We start from the raw sequence: 20,533 nt of genomic DNA, 5'->3' as shown, positions 1-20,533 counted from the left end.
ATGTAATGTATTATAGTTTGTGGTGCTCCATTAAAGCAGTACTAAAGCAAAATTTCTATACTAAATACATAGACTAGAAGAGCTTCCTAGGTGGCATGGTAGTATAGAATCCGCCTGCCAATGCAGGAGGCACAAGAGACACAGGTTTGATCCCTGGGTCAGGTATATCCCCCAGATTAGGAAATTGCAACCCATTCCAGTATTCTTTCCTGGAAAATTCTATGGACAGAGGAGCCCGGCTAACATGATATGAGCAAATATAATGTAACATAAACTATAAAAAGAGTTAAACACCAAGATGGAGTGGGCAGTATAGGGGAATGCAAGGCTAATTCAATATTGAAAACTAATCAATGTAATCTACCTTATAAACATGCTAAAGAAGAAAAAACACAATTCTATATTTAGTGAAGAAAAAATATTTGAGATATAATTCAATTATATCTAAACTGGGGAAAAGAGGAAGAGTGGGTTTGGGTGAACTCCAGGAGTTGGTGATGGACAGGGAGGCCTGGTGTGCTGCAATTCATGGGGTCGCAAAGAGTCGGACACGACTGAGCAACTGAACTGAACCGAACTGAAAATCATTTGATAAAATTTAATACCCATTAAGAAATGTCTCTTAAGAGTAGGCTGCCCTGGTAAAGATGGTAAAGAATCTGCAAGCAATGCTGGAGACCCATGTTTGATCCCTTGGGTCAGGATAACCTCCTGGAGAAGGAAATGGCAACCCGCTCCAATACTCTTGCCTGGAGAGTTCCATAGACAGAGGAGCCTGGCAGGCTACAGTCCATAGGGTCACAAAGAGGTGGTCATGACTGAGTGACTATCTCACAATAATAATAATAATATCTCACAATAACTGAGTGACTCACTCACAATAATAAAGACCCACAGAAAAATGAGAATAGAGAGTAACATCCTCAACTGATGAAGATAAGCTACAAAAAGCGTACAGTAAGTGTTACACATAACAGCACAAGATTTAAATGCTTTTCTGCTAAGATTGGGAACAAGGTAAGGATGCCGAGTCTCATTGCTCCTCTTCACATGACTAGAAATAGTGAATTTCTAATTATTATATTAGGGAAATAAAAGGCATACAGATTAGAAAGGAAGAAATAAAACTATCCTTGTTTGCAGATTGTCTATATTGAAAATTCCAAGTAATTGACAAAACAAAAACCAGAAACAAAAAAACTACCTCCTAGAACAAATAAGTGAATTCAGTAAGACAACAGGATGTAAGATAAACACACAAAAATCAAGAGGATGTCTATATTTTAGGAATGGACATGTGGACAACAAAATTAAACGTAATACTACCAATCACCAGAAACATAATAATAAGCTAGGTATAAATCTAACTAAATATGCTAAAAATTAATAAATGCTGATGAAATAACTCAAAGAGTATATAAACAGAGATGTGTTCATGGATTGTTGTCGTTTAGTTGCCTATCCATAACAAACTCTTTGTGACCCCACAGACTGTAGCCCACCAGGCTCCTCCATCCATGGGATTTCCCAGGCAAGAATACTGGAGTGGGTTGCCATTTCCTTCTCCAGGGCATCTTCCTGACCCAGGGATCAAACTTGCATTTCCTGCATTGGCAGACAAATTCTTTACCACTGAGCCACCAGGGAAGCCCTGTTCATGAATCAGAAAACTCAAAATAATAAAGATGTCTATTTTCTCCAAACCAATACACAGGTTTAATGCAATTCCTTTAAAAAAAAAATCTCAACAAAAATTTTTTAGATCTAGACAAGGTTATTTTAAAATGTAAATAGAAAGGCAAAGGAACTAGAATTACTAAAACTATTTTGAAAAGAGAATAAAATGAAAGAAATCTCTCCAACAGATTTTAAGACATCACATAGCTACACAAAATCAGTGTGGTATTTCCAGTAGGACAGACACAAATCAATGAAACAAAACAGAAAACCCAGAAGCAGACCCACTCAAATGTATCCAACTGATTGTTGACAAAGATGCAAAAGTAATTCAATGTAGAAAACAGCTTTTTCATAACAAAGGGGGCATTCAAAGGAAAAACAAAAATAAAACTTGACCTAAGTCTCATCCCTTGTATAAACATTAATTCAAGATGGATCACAGGATCAAGTATAAAAAACCCAACTACATGGCATTTAGAAAAAATATATAGGAGAAAAAGTTAGGAACCTAGAGCTAGGCAGATTTCTTTCAACTTAACACCAAGAATACAATCCATACAGGGAAAAGCTGACAAGTTCAACTTCATCAAAATAAAAATATTTACTCTGTGAATGAACTTGGAAAAAGAATGAAAAGACAAGGTACAGCCTGGGAGAAAATATGGGCAAACCACATATCAAAAAAATAAAAAAACAACTACTGTGTAAAATATAGAATTTTCAAATCTCAACAGGAAAAAAATACTCAAAGAAAGCTCATTAAAGAAGATATACAGATGGCAAATAAGCATATGAAAACATGTTCTATATCATATGTTATCAAAGAAACGCAGATTAAAACAATATAGCATTACTCACATATTAGAATGGTCAAAATCCAGGATAAGGATGACACCAAATACTGGTGAGGATGTGGAGCAACAGGAATTCTAATAGGTTACTGGTGAGACTGCAAAATGGTACAGCCACTTTGGAAGGCAAGTTGGTGGTTCTTACAAAATTAAGGGCTTCCCTGGTAGCTCAGCTGATAAAGAATTCGCCTGCAACACAGGAGACCCCAGATCAATTGCTGAGGAAGATCCCCTGAAGAAGGGTAAACACACTCTCACTGGTACCATTCATCGATTGCACTCCTTGGTATTCACTCAGATGAGCCACTTATGTCCACACAAAAATCTGAACACAGATATTTACAGCAGCTTTATGCTTACTGCCAAACTTTGGAAACAGACAAGATGCCCTTCTGTAGGTGAATGGACAGACAAACTGTTGTGCATCCAGATGATGAAATACTATTCAGTGTTAACAAGAAATTAAGTCTTGAAAAGACATGGAGGAAACAATACACATGACTAAATAAAAGAAGCCAATCGGAAAAGGCTACATACTATATGATCCAACTATGTAACATTCTGGAAAAGGCTAAAGCATAGAAAGCAAAAAAAAAAAAAAAAAAAAATCAGTGGTTGCTAGAGGTTAGGGCTGAGAAGAAGGATAAACAGGTGAAGTACAGAAGGTTTTAGGGTGTTGAAAATACTGTGTGATATAATGATGGATACACGTCACTGTACATTTGTCCAAACCTACAGAATATCTCATACCAAGAGTGAACCATAATGCAAAGCATGGACTTTGGGTAATGATTACGTATCAATGTAGGATCATCAGTTGTAACAAATATAACACCCTTGTGGTGGGGAAGGGGATGCTAATAATAGGGGAGGCTCTGCTTGAGTGAAGAGTACAAGGGAAGTTTCTGTACTTTCCCTACAATTTTGCTATTAACATTTCATTTTTTTTTTTTAAGTCTTAGGCAAAAGACATTAATGGATATTTCCCCAAAGAGAATATGCAGATGACAAACACATAAAAAAGAGGTTCAACGTGGAGCTATTACGGAATGCTAGTTAAAACCACAGTGAAAGGCCATTATACGCCTATCAAAATGGCTAACATAAAACATACTGACAATACCTCATGCTGGCGAGGATGCAAAGAAAGTGGATCACTGCTATGGAAAAGACAGGCAAGTTTAAAAAAAAAAAAACAAAAGTTGCAACTACCATACTATGCAGCAGTTGCATGACCAGGTATTCATTTCAGAGAAAAAAAGACTGTTATTCACACACAAAAAAACTTACACAAATGTTATAGCAGCTTTATTCATAATAGCTAAAAACTGGAAATGCGCTTAAGTGGGTCAATGATTAAAACTTAATCATTAAAACTAATGATTAAGACTGTGATAATCTCCATACCACAGAATACTTCTCAGTAACAAAAAGGAAGCAACTGCTGCGTGCAATAAGCAGGTTGAATCTACAGAGAATTATCCTGAATTAAAAAGCCAATCTCAAAAGGATACATAGTGTATGATTCCTTTTATATAAAATCCTTGAAATGATAAAATTATAGAATGGAAGGCAGATTAGTGGATCCAAGAGGTAAAGGAAGGTTGGAGATGGAAGCAAAGTGGGTGTGGCTATAAAAAGGTCAGTTTGAAGGATTTTCAACTTTTCTGTCTTGACTGTATCAGTATCAATATCCTGGTTATCATAATACACTAATGTCTGGCAAGATGTTAGTTACCATTGGAAATGTGGGAAAGGATACAAACGGCAAGTTCAGATTCCCTATCCCACTTCCAAAGAGACTCGTTCACACAGTCTGGAATGGATTTGGAAATCCGCATGTTTAATCACGCCTGGTGATTCTGATAGCATGGTCCATAGACTACAGTGAGATGAGCACTCAAATTTGATGCAATATGCCTCCAATTGAATTGCTTCCTATAAATCAGCTCTGCTCAGACTAGTATAGTATTTGGAAGAAAGCCAAACCTCTAGAAAGCAGAATTGCTACATCCAAGCTCTATTCTGTCACCAATCAGCTGGTTTCTGACATCCAAACTACATGGCAAAGGGCCTCCTGCACAGAGAACAGTTCTTAGTGTGAAGATCTGACTAAAAGAATTGGATCTTGCAGGCATTCCTTTAACAATGCATTGGGGAACAGCCATGGCATATCATATCCTAAAAATGAGAAAAGTGAGCTATGGTCTCCTTTGTGAATAAAATTTATCCAAAAAATAATTTGCTGCAATATGCTGTGCAGATAACAAAACAGAAAGTGATGCTGCCACTCCTCACATTTCAGTGAATCTTCACTTGCTCCTCAAACGGAAAAATAAAATTACATCTTCACAAAGTGAGTTTCTCTTTTAGATGGGTAATGAGAAGAGAGAATGTATTCTAATCTTGTCAAGCATTTAGGTGTAATTAGAGACAGGCTACTTTATGAAAAGGAATGTCAGTCTAGTCAAAAAGAATGAGATCTATACAAAGCAATACAGTAGCTAGAAAACAAACCAAAAAAAGACTCAAAGGAGAATAATTGAGATTATTTTTTAATTTGAAAACATTTACTAGCTACACATTACCTAAATTTTTTGCAGATCTACTGCCTTGGCTTCTCTTTGATTGGAATTATCAAGTTCATAACACAATCTTAAATCAGAAATGATATACCAGACTTCTGAACATTACCAGGAACCAGATTTCTCCCTCCCCAGGCCTAAAGATAGTCTGATTGGCAATAGCCAAAGGGAAATGTACTGATCAAGGAAAGCAGAAATGTATTGGATTAAATAATGAATGTACAAAATGGATTTGATTAAAGAGTCTTTAAAAGGCAGGGCTTCCGTGGTAGTGTTAGGGGAAGCACACTGATTGAAACCGCCCACCCTGGTCAGGCACCATAGTAACCATTTGCTTGAGTTATTTTATGACAGGAGATCCTGATAAGGAATATGGAACTAATAAGCCACCACCAACTGGAAGAGTTCGGAAAGGTCTAAAGGAGACACCGCGTGTCCGTCCACTTCCCAGAATCCCTCTCGCTAGCATCCATCTTGGCTGAGCGATGCATGCACCACCAGGAAAGACTCCGAATTAGAATGATTGGCCAAAGGCCACCCGGAATCTAATCCCATCACCATAAAACCTGAGACTGCGAGCCAGGAGGCAGAGCAGTTCTCCTGGGTTCCCTTACCCTACTGCTCTCCACCTGGGTGCCCTTTCCCGATAAAATCTCTTGCTTTGTCAGCAATGTGTCTCCTCAGACAATTCATTTACCAGTGTTAGACCAGAGCCCAGTTTTGGGCCCTGGTAGGGGTCTGCCTTCCTGCAACAGTAGCACAGTGGTAAACAATCCATCTGCCAATGCAGCAGACATGGGTTCGAACCCTGATATGAGAAGATCCCACATGCCTCAGAACAACTAACCCATGTGCCACAACTATTGAACCTGTGCTCTGGAGCCTGGGAGCTGCAACTACTGACCCCAGGCACTGCAGCTACTGAAGCCTGGTCACCCTAGAGCTTGTGATCCACAACAAGAGAAGGCACCACAATGAGAAGCCCACACACAGCTAGAGAGCAGCCCCCTCTCTCCACAACTAGAGAAAGACCACACGGCAGTGAAGACCCAGCACGGCCAAAAAATACATAAAATTATTTTTAAAATGAAAGGCATAGTTATAAGACAAGGCACATTTGGGAATAGTGTGCATGTTTCTTTTACAAAATTTTGATATTTTCTATCTGCAGAATTAGATAAGCATGATTCAACCTAACAGAAGAACAAGTGTCTTGGACAATAGAGTCTTAAGGGGAATTAGACATGAAAAAAGGAAGCAAGCGTTCAGTTCTGACATCCCTGTAATCACAAGTGAAAAAATAAATGTGGAGGATACACTAATACAGAGGACAACTACCAGGATCATATAAGGAAAGAGTTTCATTGTCAATCAGAAGACTTAAAAGGATGGGTTGTGCCAGTGAATTTTGAGACTTTGGGGCAGGGTGCATGCCTCCCATTAGCGGCCTGTTAACAGTATGAATAATCCAAGAGTTTTGAGTTTAAATGGCTTTGTCTGTCCTGCCTAGCTGCATCTCTGACCCAGAAATGACAGGGCCAACTCTCCTGGTGGTTTTCATAGGCTGAGTTGTATTGCTCCTTGTTGAAGTCAGAAGTCTACCTGATCAAGAAAAGAAGGGACAGCATAGGGTAGTGAAAGGTTGTTGCTGAACCTTGAAAGATGCTGGAATTCTTGGCCACCGGAGGAGACGAATTCAATCTGGGGCCAGAGACAAGGCTTGATCACTTAGAGCATTTGTGTAATAAAGTTTTATTAAAGTATAAAAGAGATAGAGAAAGCTTCTAACACAGACATCAGAAGGGGGCAGAAAGAATACTCCCCCACCCGCCCCCCCCACCACCCCCTGCTAGTCTTTAGCTGGATGTTATATAGCTACTAGCAGTCTGCTAATATATACACAATGGAGTATTACTCAGCCATTAAAAAGAAAATATTTGAATCAGTTCTAATGAGATGGATGAAACTGGAACCTATTATACAGAGTGAAGTAAGCCAGAAGGAAAAACACCAATACAGTATACTAACGCATATATATGGAATTTAGAAAGATGGTAACAATAACCCTGTGTACGAGACAGCAAAAGAGACACTGATGTATAGAACAGTCTTATGGACTCTATGGGAGAGGGAGAGGGTGGGAAGATTTGGGAGAATGGCATTGAAATATGTAAAATATCATGTATGAAACGAGATGCCAGACCAGGTTCGATGCACCATACTGGATGCTTGGGGCTAGTGCACTGGGACGACCCAGAGGGATGGTGTGGGGAGAGGGGAGGGAGGAGGGTTCAGGATGGGGAACACATGTATACCTGTGGCGGATTCATTTTGATAGTTGGCAAAACTAATGCAATTATGTAAAGTTTAAAAATAAAATAAAATTTAAAAAAAAGAAAAAAAAAACTTAGTTTTAACTAGAAAAAAAAAAAAAGAAAGGAAATGTCTCAAAACTCAGAGAATAGCACCAGGGCCCTCACCCAGAAGATGCATTTTGAGATAATCTTGGCACCAGGTGAGTCATCCCGGGCCATAAAATGATTGACATGAATCTTGAAAAAAGACAGATTGCCATACAAATGTATAGTTTCAATAACATAGATTAGGAGGACAAGGTATGAGTATAACATACTGCTTTGTCAAGTTGGTTCTGAGCCTTTAAGTGAAACTGACTTGAAGACAGAGTTGGGGTAAATGCATAGTACATTAACATATCTTAAGACAAACATTTCCATTTAAAAAATTGCATTGGTTAGCTCAAGGCTTGAAAAAAGTTAAGTTCAGGTGGAACCAGGTGTCATTATGGCAACACAGAATTTTAAGAGAAACCTCTTTTTAAATTTGTATAAAGAAGGGGAAAAAATATAGTTTGTTTCCTCCTGCCACTTAAGAGAGAGAGAAAAATTGTTGGGCACTTGCAGCCTATTTCCTCCGTTTGGAGACCCCTGGCCTTCCTGCCTATTACCCTCTCAGTGGTACCCCCTCCCCAATTTTTTTTATGCCAAAGACCATCAAGAAAATGGTAATATTTGTTCAACACACTGAAGTAAATTGAAGGAGACTGAAAGACCTCTACATAAGTCCTGGTTAAAAAGTCATTACCTTTTCCTCATTATTGGGTAAGAAAAATAAAATGCAAAAAGGTAGGGAGTGTATTAAGCATAGCATTTTTATGGAATTTCCAATTAAAATCTTTCGACATTTTTAAGGAAGCTCTTTTAACCATTGGGGGTAGGGGGGGAATCTGAATTAACAAGTTATGTGCATGGCTATAGTTCGAATGGTTTTATTCAATTCCTGTTCAAGACATTTTAATGATGGTCTCTATAAATTTTTGATGGGCAGCACAGAGAGCAACTTTATTCTTACTAGCAGATGATTTTTTAAATATAAATCTTCTTATGCAACCATTCAAAATTTTACAACAGCTGAAATTATATTTAAAGAATTTAAGAGCTCTTCCCTTGACAAATGTAACTGTACAATTTCTTATAATAACATGAAAAGATTTTAAATCCAACTGAACTTTTAATATCAAGTATTTCAAAATAATGATGAAGCCCTGATTTGCAGAACACATATATTAGTGAAACAGAACCCTGCAGCTAGTTTGCACACACTAATAGGACTGATCTATGGAGAATGGACAGAAATGTCTAATATTGGACAAGAAGGAGTTTTCGGATTTCTGTCTAAAAGTGCAGTCATGAGGAACCCCAGTGAGTCTCCCCACCCCCAGCAGGCATCACCTTAAACCGCACCCTTGTATACCTAGTATACCTAGAGCACAAGACGACCCAGTACTGCATGGATGTCTTCGTATGAGAGGTAGCAGAACGCTCTGCAGCAGTTTGGAGGAGATGTTGAAGCAATAGGCTGCCCCAGTACAGAAGCCAGGTCAGAAGAGTATCTGAGGTCCTTTACCATCCCCAGCACATTCAGGGACTATGCTCCAGACTCTCTGCTCTTGGCCCCACTCTGAGAAGCCCCAACAAGATTGCTCCCTTGAGAGAGTGCTGCTTGGGAGTTCTAGTCACTCAGCCTCCTTAGGGGATGAAAGGATCAGTATCTGCCTGTGTGGCAAACCCAGTAAGAAGCTCCAGGATAAGGGAGTAAACACAATTATTTTAAATAGGTGTGTCATATAAGTTTATTTTGTCAGTGTATATTTAGATATACTGATGCTCACTGCTTACACACCAGCCTTCCAGTGTCACATCTTTCTTTTGTCTAAAATGGAACAGGCCAGCAGACCTACTTGGTTCTTAGTTGTATATTGTGAATGTCAAATGAGCTTCCACACCTGAATGAGAAACACAGAAATATCTCCAAATAAAGCTGTCATTGACAGAGCATTCACTCACTCATTCACTTATTAAGCACCTACTATGTGCCAGAAAATGTTTCAGGAACTAGAAACAAAGTAATGAACAAAACAGGCAAAATGCCTTCCCTCATAGAAGTTACTTTCCAAGGGAGTAGAGGAGAGATATATCTTTAAAATAATAATAAAGAAAGAAGTTCCATAGTATTAAATTATAAGTGTGCTATGGAGCAAACAAAACAGAAAGTGTATAGAGTGCTGCTAGAGTGAAGGAAATCTGGGGGCGTTTGCAATTTTAAACACAGTGGTCAGAGAAGGCCCCACTGAGAAGATGGTGTTTGAGCAAAGACTTGATGGGCATGAGGAAGCCAGACACATGAGTGGGACATCATTACAGACAGAGGGACCATAAAGGCCCTGTGATGAGAGTATGCCTGGCATTTTTGACAATCACCAGGGAAGCTAATGTGTCTAGACTGAAGCATTGGAAGTTACATCCACAAGTAGAGTATGGAAAGTAGATCATGTAAAACCCAATAGACCACTGACCTCTACTCTACATGAGCTAGAGATCCACTGGAGGATATTACGGAGAGAGAGAAGTTTTGACAGAATCATTCTACCTGATGCATTAAGAATAAACCATGAGGAGGCAGGGTAGGATTGAAGAGACTATTTAATTCAGAGGCAGCTACAGTAACATAGCCGAGAAGTAACAATGGCTTGGACTGTGAAAGTAATAGTGTAGATGGCAAGAAGTGATCAGATTCTGGGTCTCTTTTCTATCTAAACTCTCCTATCGGACTGTATATATATGAGAAAAGTAGAGGAGACAAAGGCAACTTCAAGATGTTTGACTTGACCAATTGCAAAAGTCGTTGCCTATTGAACAAAATTGGAAGACTGACACACAACTTCAAGACTGACTATAAAGCTACAGTAATCATGGCAGTGTAATATTCATGAAAGAATAGACAACCAGACCAATGGAACAGAATAGAGAACCCCAAAGATATAGCCAACTGATCTTTGACAAAGGCAATATGATGGGACAGTACTATCTCTTCAACAAAAGGTGCTGGAACAATTGGACAACAAATACAAAAAAAAATCTAAAAAAGAGATTTTTCACAAAACTTAACTCAGAATGTATCATAGATCTAATGTAAAACACAAAACAATAAAGACCTAGAAGATAACAAGAAAATCTAGATGACCTGCAATATGGTGATGACGTTTTACATACAACACTAAAGACATAATCTATGAAAGAAATAATTCAAATATACAATTAGGTATCACCTCACACTAGTAAAAATAGCTGTCACCAAAATCCACAAACAATAAATGCTGGAGAGGATGTGGAGAGAAGGGAACCCTCCTACAATGTTGGTGGGAATGTAAATTGGGACAGCCATTACAAAGAACAGTATGGAGGTTCCTTAAAAACAATTACCATATGACCCTGCAATCCCACTTCTGTGCATATTTCTGGAAAAAAACATGTCCAAAAGGATATATGCACCCCAATATTCACTGAAGCACTGTTTACAATAGCCAAGAAATGGGAGCAATCAAAATGTCCATTGACAGAAGAATGGATAAGGAAGATGCGGGTACATATATGGGCTTCCCTAGTGGCTCAGATGGTAAAGCGTCACGGAATATTTCTCAGCCATTAAAAATAATGAATAATGCCATTTGCAGCAACATGAATGGACCTAGAGAGTGTCATACTGAGTGAAGTAAGTCAGACAGAGAAATATCACATGATATCCCTTACATGCAGAATCTAAAAAGAAATGATACAAATGAACTTATTTACAAAACAGAAATAGACTCACAGAGAATGAACTAATGATTACTAGGTGGGAAGGACAGAGAAAGGGATAGCTTGAGAGTTTGAGATCGACATGTACACACTGTTATATTTTAAATGGAAAACCAACAAGGACCTACTGTGTAGCACAGGGAACTCTGCTCAATGTTGTATGGCAGTTTGGATGGGTGGAGAGTCTGGAGTGAATGGATACATGTATTTATGAATGGCTAAGTCACTCTGCTGTGCACCTGAAGCTATCACAACATGGTTAATCAACTATACTCCAATATAAAATTTAAAACTTAAAAAAAGAAATAATTCATGAACTATACTTCATCAAAATTAAAAAGTTCTGTTCTATAAAAGTCAAAATCAAGAGAATTAGAGGACAAGCCACAGAGTGGGGGGAAATATTTTCAAAAGACATATGATAAAGAACTGTTATTCAAAATAACAAAGAATTCTTAAAACCCAACAATAATAAAATTCAAACAACCTTATCTAAAAAATGAGTCAAACACTTTAACTGACACCTCATTAAAGACTATATACAGAGAGCAAATAAACTCATGAAAAGATATTCAATATCATATGTCATCAAGGAATTTCAAATTAAAGCAATAAATAAGATATTACTCATACCTATTACAAGGGCTAAAAGCTGGAACACTGACAACATTAGATGCTGATGAGGATGTGGAGCAACAGGATTCTCATATATTGCTGGTGGGAATGCAAAATGGTACAGCCACTTTTGGAAGGCAGTTCAATGGTTTCATACAAAACTAAACATACTTTCACCATATAATCCAGCAAATGCACTCTTTGGTATCTATCCAAATGAGTTAAAAACTCATGTTCACATAAAAACCTACTCATGGATATTTATATCAGCTTTATTCGGCAATTTGACATAGCGTGGTCAGCATGGCTCATAGCTTCATTGAGTTACCCAAGCCCCTCTGCCATGACAGGACTGGAAACAAAGTTGTCCTGCAATAGGTGAATGGATACACTGTGGCAATGGAATATTATTTGGTCCTAAAAAGAAATGAGCCATCAAACTGAAAAGACATGGAGAAAACTTAAATGCATATTACTAAGTGAAAGAAGCCAGTATGAAAAATCTGCTTACTATATGATTCCAAATATACCACACTCTGAGAAAGGCAAAACTACAGAGACAGTAAAAAGATCAGAGATTCCTGGAGAGTGGGCAGGGATGTGAGGAGTTTTGGAATGGTACATTTGAGAATTGGATTACTATCAATTTCAATCCCCTATGATGAAAAGGACACCTTTTTTGGTATTAATTCTAGAATGTGTTCTAGGTCTTCATAGAACTTTTCAACTTCAGCTTCTTCAGCATCAGTGGTTGGGCACAAACTTGGATTACTGTGATGTTGAAGGGTTTGCCTTGGAAACAAACCAAGATCATTCTGTCATTTTGTTGAGTATGAGAGCCATTGCATTTCTTCTAAGGGATTCTTGACACAGTAGTAGATATAACGGTCATCTGAATTAAATTCACCCATTCCTGTCCCTTTTAGCTCACTGATTCCTAAGATGTCGATGTTCACTCCTGCCATCTCCTACTTGATCACATCCAATTTACTTTGATTCATGGACCTAACATTCCAGGTTTCTATGGAATATTGTTGTTTAGAGTATTGGACTTTACTTTAACCACCAGACATATCCACAACCAAGCATTGTTTCTGCATTAGCCGGTTGCTTCATTCTTTTTAGAGCTATTAGTAATTACCCTCTGCTCTTTCCCAGGGACATATTGGATACCTCCCAACCTGCAGTGGTGGGGGGGGCTCATTTTCTGGCATCATTCCTTTTTGCCTTTTCATACTTTCCATGGGAGGTTCTCCAGATAAGAATACTGGAGTGGGTTGCCATTTCCTCCTCCAATGGACCACATTTTGTCAGAACTCTTCACTATGACTTGTCCATCTTGGGTAGCCCTGCAGGGCATGGCTCACAGCTTTGTTGAGTTACCCAAGCCCCTTTGCCATGGCAGGGCTGCAAGTTTGACCTTGGAGTAAAAAATAAAGCAGGTCAAAGGTTAACAGAGTTTTGTCAAGAGAACACACTGGTCATAACAATCACTCACTACCAAAAACACAAGAGACAACTGTACACATGAACATCACCAGACAGTCAATATCCAAAATCAGACTGATTATGTTCTTTGTAGCCACAGATGGAGAAGCTCTATACAGTCAGTAAAAATAAGACTTGGAGCTGACTGTGGCTCTGATCATGAGTTGCTTATTGCAAAATTCAAGCATAAATTGAAGAAAGTAGAGAAAAACCAGTAGGCCATTCAGGTATGACCTAAATCAAATCTCTTATGATTATACAGTGGAGGTGACAAATAGATTCAAGGGATTAGATCTGGTAGACAGAGTGCCTGAGTAACTATGGATAGAGATTTGTAATGCTGTACAAGAGGCAGTCATCAAAACCATCCCAAAAGGAAAAGAAATTCAGGAAGGCAAAGTGGTTTTCTGAGGAGGCTTTACAAATAGCTGAGGAAAGAAGAGAAGTAAAAGCAAGAGAGAAACGAAAAGGTATGCCCAACTGAATGCCAAGTTCCAGAGAAGAGCAGGGAGAGATAAGAAAGCCTTCTTAAATGAACAATGGAAAGAAATAGAAGAAAACAATAGAATGGGAAAGACTAGAGATTTCTTCAAGAAAACTGAAGATATTAAGGGAACATTTCATGCAAGGATGGACACAATAAAGGACAGAAATGGTAAGGACCTAACAGAAGCAGAAACGATTAAGCAGAGGTGGCAAGAAAACACAGGAGAACTGTATAAAAAGACCTTAATGACCTGGATAACCATGATGGCATGACCACTCACCTAGAGCTGGACATACTGGAGTGTGAAGTCCAGTGGACTATAGGAAGCATTACTACCAACAAAGCTGGTGGAAGTGACAGAATTACAGCTGAGCTATTGAAATTCTTCAAAGATGATGCTGTTAAGTGTTGCACTCAACATGTCAACAAGTGTGATAAGTCAGCAGTGGCCACAGGACTGGAAAAGGTCAGTTTTCATTCCAATACCAAAAAAAGGGCAATCCCAAAGAATGTTCAAACTACTGTACAACCACATTCATTTCACATGTTGGCAAGGATACACTCGAAATCCTTCAAGCTAGACTTCTGCAGTATGTGAACCAATAACATCCAGATGATACAAGCTGGGTTTCAAAGAGGAACAAGAGGTCAAATTGTCAGCATTCACTGGATGGTGGAGAAAGCAAGGGAATTCCAGAAAAAAAAAATCTATGTCTGCTTCACTGAGTACCAGAAAGCTTTTGACTGTGTGGATCCCAACAAAACTGTGGAGAATTATTGAGATGAGAATACCAGACCACCTTATCTGCCTCCTGAGATGCCTGTATGTAGGTCAAGAAGCAACAGTTAGAACCTGACACAGAACAACAGCCTGGTTCAAAATTGGGAAAGGAGTACAACACAGCTGTATATTGTTACTCTTCTTATTTAACTTATATGTAGAGTACAGCATGTGAAATGCTGGGCTGGATGAAGCACAAGCTGGAATCAAGACTGCCAGGAGAAATATCAACAACCTCAGATATGCAGATGACATCACCCTAATGGCAGAAAATGAAGAGGAACTAAAGAGTCTCTTGCTGAGGGTGAAAGAAGAGGGTGAAAAAGCAGCCTTGAAACTCAACATTCAAAAAACTAAGATCACAGCATTTGGTTCCATCACTTCATGGCAAAAAGAAAGGGAAAAAGTGGAAGCAGTGACAGATTTTACTTTCTTGGGCTCCAAAATCACTGTGGATGATGACTGCAGCCATGAAATTCAAAGATGCTTGCTCCTTTGAAGGAAAGCTATGACAAACCCAGACAGCATATTAAAAAGCAGAGACATCACTTTGCCGACAAAGGTCCATCTAGTCAAAGCTATGGTTTTTCCAGTAGGCGTATATGGATGTAAGAGTTGAACTATAAAGAAAGCTGAGCACCAAAGAATTGTGGCTTTCAAATTGTGCTGGAGAAGACTCTTGGGAGTTCCTGGGAAAGCAAGGAGATCAAACTAGTCAATCCTAAGGGAAATCAACCCTGAATATTCATTGGAAGGACTGTTGCTGAAGCTCCAACCCTTTGGCCACCTGATGTGAAGAGCTGACTCATTGGAAAAGACCCTGATGCTGGGAAAGAATGAGGGAAGGAGGGAAAGGGGACAGCAGAGGATGAGATGGTTATATAGCATCACCAACTCAATGGACATGAATCTGAGCAAACTCTGAGATGGCAGAGGACAGGGGGGCCTTGCATGCTACAGTTCATGAGGTCATAAAGAACTGTGCATCGTTTAGTGACTGACAACAACAACAATATTACTATCTAAGTAGCAATGTTGAGTAAACATATAGATACATGTCTTGAGTTCAGGAGAAGAGAAAGCAAGCAAGAGATCTATAGAAGGGTAGATATGTAAAACCAAGATTTGCAATTGAATTTTAATTGTTAGGAAAAGAGACAAATAAAAATATAAATTGTCTGATGTATATGAACCTCAATGATCCAAGAATGGGTTCTGCAAAAAATAATATGGAATTAGGAACTCTCAAGTATATAGCTATACATTTGAGACCTATACGTCAACCCTATAGCTAAGAAGTTGTTTGGATTTGGGGTTTCTTTTTGTTTTTTACTGTTGTTGTTTTGCACTTTTTTTTAAATGCAGGCCTAATTATGCCGTAACTGTGCTCAGAACTCTTTAATGTCTCCCCAAGTCTAAGAAGGAAGCAGAAACTCCTTAGTATGACTTGTGTATTCATCATGTAGCATCTGCTTAATGGTTCATTCAGCCTCATTTCTTGCCACTATCCATCACTTTCATAAAGTATTCTTCACTTCAAAGAGACTGAATGATTTTTAGAAACACAGAGCTTCCATCTCTTTCTGATTTGCCTCTTCCCTGCTCAGACAGTGAAGAATCCACCTACAATTCAGGAGACCCTGGTTCCATCCCTGGGTTGGGAAGATCCCCTGGAGAAGGGAATGGCTACCCACTCCAGTATTCTTGCCTGTGAAATCCCATGGACAGAGGAACCTGGTGGACTACAGTCCATGGGGTTCCAAGAGTCAGACATGTCTGAGTGACTAAACTACCACCACTGTCTTTCCAGGCTAACTCATATTGCTTTCATAAGGTTATGATTAAGCATTATTTCATAGTTCACTTTAATTGCCTTTTAACCAACTCAATTGTCAACTCTCTTAAAGGCAGTGTGCTTGTTTCCTGTGGCCATAATAAATGACCACAAGCATAGTGGTTGACAACAACGGAAGGCTGGAGGCTCTAGGGGAGAAGGCTTCTCATTGTTTTTCCACACGTCTGAAAGCTGCTCCCTCCTAGGTTCAGGGCTCTGCATCAGGTTGCCTTTTCTATCCCAGCTTCCATCAGCACATTACCTTCTTCTCCTCTCATACCTCCCTCTACCTTCCTCTTATAAAGGACCCCTTGCAATTGCTTTTAGAGACCACTCAAATAATCCAGAATAATCTCCTATGTCAGGATCCTTAACGTCATCACATTTGCAAAATCTCTTCTGCCGTATACAGTAACGTATTCACAGGCTCCCTGGATTAAGACTAGAATCCCCTCTGTGGGCCACTACTCAGTCTACCGTAGTCAAGACAGGGTCTGTGCTGTTTGTCACTCTAGCCCCAACAGCCAGCACTGTTACATAGCAAGCTATCAGTTTACATTTTCAAATGAAGTTGGTGAGTTTTATCACCTAAATACCTCATTAATCTTCCTCTTAGATATAATGAGAGAAAAGTCATTATCTCCCATCAACTTATTGTTGATAAACAGAAGCTTTCACTGGAGCAAACAGAATTTGTTCTTCTAGTGTCAGATTCGACAAAGTTTGTTAAACTGTGGGGGTGCAGGGGGAGCAACCTGGGTCAGGTTATTTAGCTGATATGTAGAAAAGGCCACTGGGGTTCCTATCAAATTTAAATCTTACTATAAACTTCTAATTGCCTTCACAAAACTTAAATAATAAATCCTTCTGGGAGGACCAGTGTTTTCTGTGAGAATGGCTAATGAGGGTCAGTTTAGGGGATTTAGTTAACAGGGGTGAGGGAAGTCCTGGGAGTCTGGATCCCAAGGACACAGGCAAGGCTTGATTTTCTTAGCCTAATCAGAAAGGAAGCATTTGGGGATGAAAAACTCCCAGTAATGTTTTCCTTTCATAGCACAGTTCATTTAAAAGTTTAAATGCATGAGAAAACTAGTAAAGGAAGTACATAACAGAGTTAAGTGATTTTAAAGCGAATATAAGTAAGAGCTACTCTGGGTACATAGTAGTAATAGCAGTAGTGTTCGTCACTCAGTTGTCTCTCTTTGAGACCCCATGGACTGTAGCCCACCAAGATCCTCTATCCATGGGATTCTCCAGGCAAGAATACTGAGTGGATTGCCATTCCCTTCTCCAGAGGATCTTACTGACCCAGGGATTGAACCTGGGTCTTCTGCATTGCAGGCAGATTCTTTACCATCTGAACTACAGGAAAGTCCCACAATAAAGACATTTCTCATCTTCCTTCCCAGTTAAGTATCGTCAGGTGACTAATTGCTAACAAATGGAATATAAGTGGTTGCTTTGTGTGCAGCTTCTAGTAACAAACATCAAAGGAAAAGGCATACCCTTCTTTGCTCCCTTTTTCCTTACTATGGGCTAGAAAGTAGGTGTGATGATTAGAGCTCCAGCAGCTATTCTGGATCATGAGGCAGCAGGTTAAGAATGTCAGAGTATCAAGGTAGAAGGAGGTGAATCTTGATAGTCAGGGAGCTACCACACAAATCCTGCATTGCCGGTTATGCAGAAAAAGAATTCTATCTTGTGTAGTGCACTTTTATTTTGATTTATCAATTACTCACAACTGTATCTAATCCAAAATGATTGAGAAAGTAGGTTCTTGGAAGTAAGTGCTGAACTTTAAAAAAAAAAAAAAGTCACTGATTTCATGGATGTGGTAGACATCTAGTGCAATAAGGATATAGTTACTGCAGAGTAAAAACTGAGTGACCCCTGTTTTACGACAGGACAGCTTTAAGGGCAGTCTAAATTCTTAGTCAAACTGGAACTTGTTCACCTTACAAGGCAGATAACATGCCCACCAAGGCTGCAGCTCTAGGGGAAATGAAAGGAAAGATTCAGAATGCTGGTTGGTGATTACTGACTACTGCTTTCCACTTTTAACAAAGACCTACAAGAAAAAGTTAAACTCAGGCTAGAGCCAGCCAGCATGCAAGCAGAGATAGAAGGTAATTCATCACTTTGCTAAGGGAGGCACCCTCTACCTACCTCCTGAAATGTAGGTTTATGGAGAGTTCAATGATTCAGAACATCGCTAGGTTGAAATTTTTTACAGCTTCAGTATCTTGAATTTTACAGTTTCACTATTTTGAAGCAGTAGGGGGAGATTGGGAGGTGGGGTAACTGAGAGGTTGAAGACTTCAGCAAATTACATTTAAGCCCACCCTACAAAGATGGAACATACTGGCAAAGATGGTCTTATAGGTGTTCCCCTCACTCCTGATGCAGAGTCACCAATAACATGAGGCATGGTGGAGGGGAGTCTTAAAAGTTTTAAAAGTCTTAAAAATCACAGTCTTAAAAATTAGGTTTACTCAAGAATTTTGACTGCGGTCATTTATACATGAAATTGACCAAAACTGAACACATTGAAAGACTGTTTTTCTGTTTTATTTTGTGTCAGAGAATTGTATTGGCAAAATGTTCATGTCTAGTCTGCATATGCCTTGTATTAGTCATCTGCCTAATAAACAACCCCTAACTTAGTGGTTGAGAGTTGGCCTATAACCAAAGCTGAGCACCGAAGAATTGATGCTTTTGAACTGTGGTGTTGGAAAAGACTCTTGAGAGTCCCTTGGGCAGCAAGGAGATCCAACCAGTCCATCCTAAAGGAAATCAGTTCTGAATATTTACTGGAAGGACTGATGCTGAAGTTGAAGCTCCAATACTTTGGCTACCTGATGCAAAAAACTGACTCACTGGAAAAGACCCTGATACTGGGAAAGATTGAAGGCAGGAGGAGAGGGTATGACAGAGGATGAGATGGTTGGATGGCATCACCAACTCAATGGACATGAGTTTGAGCATGCTCTGGGAGTTGGTGATGGACAGGGAAGCCTAGCATGCTACAGTGCATGGGGTCGCAAATAGATGGACACAACTGAGCAACTGAACTGAACTCAACTCAGTGGTATGAAACTACAATACTTAATTGCTATTACAGTCACCCCTCACAGTTTTGGGAGACTGCTGTGCTCAGTTAGGTGGTTTACACTTAGAGTTGTTCATGTAGTTGTAACCAGACAGTGGCTGGTGCTGGAGTCATCGTAGCAATTTCCTCATTCATGTGTCTGGTGGTGTTTGACGCTGGCTGTTACCTAATAAATGTCTGCTAAGTCCCCGAGACCAAATACTATATGTGACCTCTCCATGTGACCTGGCCTTCCTGTTAACATGGTGGCTGGTTTCCAGGGAGCAAGTTTATCAGTTAATCAGGTAGACGTTGTATCCTCTATGACCTAGCTTTGGAAGTCACATGGTACCATTCTTCCCTACACTATTGTCTGAGGCAGTCCAAAAGTTCCAAGTTTCATGGAGAAGAGGACACAGACTCTACTTCTTGATAGGGAATTAATAGGAAGGTTTTAAGAAGAATTGGTGTATCTTTGGAAAATACAAGTCTATAGTGGTCAGGCCTCCAAACTACAATTCCTGAGCTCCTCATCCTGAAAGACAGCAAAAACAGTACATGATCTGAAAAAGTTTCAAGGCCCTCAATAAGGGCTTACTACCCATGATTGTCCTCAGAGGTGTCCTTGAAGGTAAAGGGAAATGAAAAACTTCCCAGGAACAAAGCCAGAACCACAGAGCATAATGGACAAGGGAGTTCCTCCAAAAGAGCTAGGGATCCAGGTACTCAAGGAAATTATCCCATACTGTTCCAGCCCATAGGGAATTTGGAATTTCTTTTTTTTTTTTTCCTATTATCACAAAATATTTTATTATCATACAGTACTCTGTAGAATGACTAAGTAAAAATTTTATCAATATAAAAATGTATATTTGATTAAAAAAACTCACTAGTTGAAGATTTTGCAATGTTTTTGTAATCTAAATTTGTTTTTTCAGACTTAATTCATTTGGTTTTCTTAAAATGAAG

At 39.1% G+C, this 20,533-nt stretch overlaps 1 long non-coding RNA gene across 38 annotated transcripts in view; it reads right to left on the bottom strand.

The window, feature by feature from the left end:
• Positions 1-20,533, bottom strand: part of LOC147363323 (uncharacterized) — a 504,516-nt gene that overhangs the window by 428,443 nt on the left and 55,540 nt on the right. For 27 of the 38 annotated variants that reach the window (XR_015136959.1, XR_015136938.1, XR_015136942.1 and 24 more), the window contains exon 3: positions 2,539-2,720. The exons of 10 other annotated variants lie outside the window; for them this stretch is intronic. This is a non-coding gene — a long non-coding RNA (uncharacterized LOC147363323). Of the gene's footprint in view, positions 1-2,538; positions 2,721-13,043; positions 13,307-20,533 lie in introns of those variants that run through there. One more of the 38 variants, XR_015136962.1, reaches the window with a different exon arrangement.

This window comes from Bos grunniens, chromosome 11, assembly GCF_055505025.1.
Source record: "Bos grunniens cultivar Pamir isolate PY7600 chromosome 11, Bosgru_T2T1.0, whole genome shotgun sequence".
Taxonomy (NCBI): domain Eukaryota; kingdom Metazoa; phylum Chordata; class Mammalia; order Artiodactyla; family Bovidae; genus Bos; species Bos grunniens.
The sequence above is the reverse complement of the archived record's forward strand: the minus strand, read 5'-3'. Positions and strand labels throughout refer to the sequence as shown.